The following is a 2,433-nucleotide window of genomic DNA, read 5'->3' on the forward strand; positions in this document are numbered from 1 at the left end:
GAATTTAGTAAAAGTAATTATTTTAATGAATATTACTAGTATAGGATAGATTTTTGCTGCTTTGGGTTTAAGCCATCATTATGATGCTTTAGGATTCTGTATGGGATTTTGGTGAAGTAAGGGGGAGAGAGCATAGTAGTTCATTGTGCCTCGAGAATAAAATTCATAGTAGAGTGGGTGGTGGCGTAAGCTGGGACCAGATCTTGAAGGATCATGCAGTAAATATTTGACCTTTATCCTAAAGGTAGTAGAGAGCTAGCTATTGAATGCTTTAAGTAGGGAAATAACATGTCAGATACGTATTTTAGAAATATAACTCTGGTTGCTTGTGAAAATTTGTTGAAGAGTAAGATTAGAAATAAGAATAGTAGGAGGATGCTATAATAATCCAACATGTGGAAAGGATCTGAACCAGGAAATGGCATTGGAGATGGGGAGATGTGAGTAGATATGAGGTATATTAAGGAGGTAGAATCCAAAGGTGAGCACTGGTCTTTATTAGCTGAATGACATGAGAAGCTAGGGGAGAAGAGGGAGTTAAAAGTAGCACCTGGCCCAGTTGGTGTGGCTCAGTGGTTGAGCATTGACCCAAGAACCAAGAGGTCACTGGTTTGATTCCTGGTGGGGCACATGCCGGGGTTGCGGGCTCAGTCTCCAGTAGGGGGTGTGCAGAAGACAGCCGATGGATGATGTTTCTCTCTCATCAATGTTTCTATTTCTCTATCCCTCTCCCTTCCCCTCTCTCTAAAAATCAATTTAAAAAAACTTAAAATAAAATAAAAGTAGCACCTGATGTTCTGGCTTAGAAACTGGGTGGATGATGGTCCTTTCTCTGAGACAGGGAATAAAGTTGGTTTTAGGAGAAAGAGCCTAAGTTTAGTTTTGGGCATGTTGGAATTTCTGTAGGACATTGAAGTAGAGAGTTTTAGAGGCTAACAGATGTCTGAAGCTAAGGAGAGTAGTCTAGGTCAGAGATAAAGATATTTGAAAGTATCTTTTAAAAAAAAAAGCTTTTTCGATCCCAGAAAGAGGAAGGGAGAGGGAGAGAGATAAAAACATCAATGATGAGAATCATTGATTAGCTGCCTACTGCACACCACCCACTGGGGATCGAGTCTGAAACCAGGAATCGAACTGTGACCTCCTGGTTTATAAGTTGACACCCAACCACTGAGCCATGCTGGTCAGGCAAAGATACCTTTTTATAGATGAGAGTTGATTCAGTTGCTTGAGGAGAAAACAATGACAAATAGATTAAAGATCTCAGAAAGAAAGGAAATAGATGGTAGGGAGAGGTCCTTGCAGAGGATGGGAAGGAAGTAGGGTTCAGAGCACAAGTGAAGGGTTTAACCTGAAAGAGGGTGAGAGATTCCTCGCCAGCAGGCGGACATCCCCTGAGGGACTGTGAGAGGGCACAGGCCAGGCTGAGGGACACCCTTCCCCCTCCTCCTCACACGAATTTCGTTCAACAGGCCTCTAGTATGATTATAATGCAGTGTGCCAAGTGCTATGATACAGGCAAGTGTGAGAAGCTGCAGGAGCATGTAATTAGAGCACCTAATCTGGGCATGGTTAGTTAGAGCACCTAATCTGGGCATGGTTAGGGAAGGATGATGTAAGGGCATTTCCACTCTGAGGCTTGAAAGAGTCCACGACGGCTTAGGGAACTGCAAGTAGTTCAGTATGGCTGGAGGCTAGGATGTGAGAAGTGCTGTTGCTAGAGACTTGAGTCATTCTTTATCCCTTCCTTTCCTGTATCCCCACATCCAGTCAATACCAAGAGCTGTTGAATGTACCTACTAACAGAATTTTGAATCCATTTAATGTTCTCTGTTTCCACTCCCACCATCCTAGTCCAGGCTATCATTTTAGTAATCCACAGGCTATTGAAAGAAGTTCCTAGTGTCATTTCCACATTTATTCCTGGCCCTCCTTAGGCCTTTCTTTTTAGACAGTAACCCAAATGAGCTTCCGAATGCACATCTCTGATCATGTCATTTCCCTTCGTGAAAGCCTTTAATTGTATCTGTTTGCTCTTAGAATTAGGTGCAAAATTCTTTGCATGTTCTATAGGCCCCACATAATTTAGCTTCTGCTGTTTCTAACCTTATCTTATACCTCTCTTCCTTTTTTTTTCTTCTCCAACCATACTGACTTCTTCCTTGAAGGGCCCAAGCTCTCTTTTGGCCCTTTGGCTGTTGCACATTCTGTCTGCAATGCTCTTCTCTTTTTATCAGTCCCATTCTTAATGTATCCTAAATCCTCAGCATAAGTATCACTTCCATTTCCAGGGAGGCTTTTCCCGATCCCTGAGCCTGCCTGTTTTCCGTTTTTAATGTCACATTTCTTTTAAGCAATTTTAAGTACAGTTTTGTTATTGGTTAAAGTCTCTCCCTTGCTAGATTCTAAGTTATATGAGAGGGGTTTGTATCT

General features: G+C 42.0%; 1 protein-coding gene across 9 annotated transcripts in view; it reads left to right on the forward strand.

Moving 5' to 3' along the window:
* The window catches only part of SMG6 (SMG6, nonsense mediated mRNA decay factor), a 213,585-nt gene that overhangs the window by 19,190 nt on the left and 191,962 nt on the right, over window positions 1-2,433 (forward strand). The window lies entirely within an intron of this gene.

The sequence above is a fragment of the Myotis lucifugus genome, unplaced genomic scaffold (genome assembly GCF_000147115.1).
Source record: "Myotis lucifugus unplaced genomic scaffold, Myoluc2.0 scaffold_262, whole genome shotgun sequence".
In the NCBI taxonomy this organism is placed as follows: Eukaryota; Metazoa; Chordata; class Mammalia; order Chiroptera; family Vespertilionidae; genus Myotis; species Myotis lucifugus.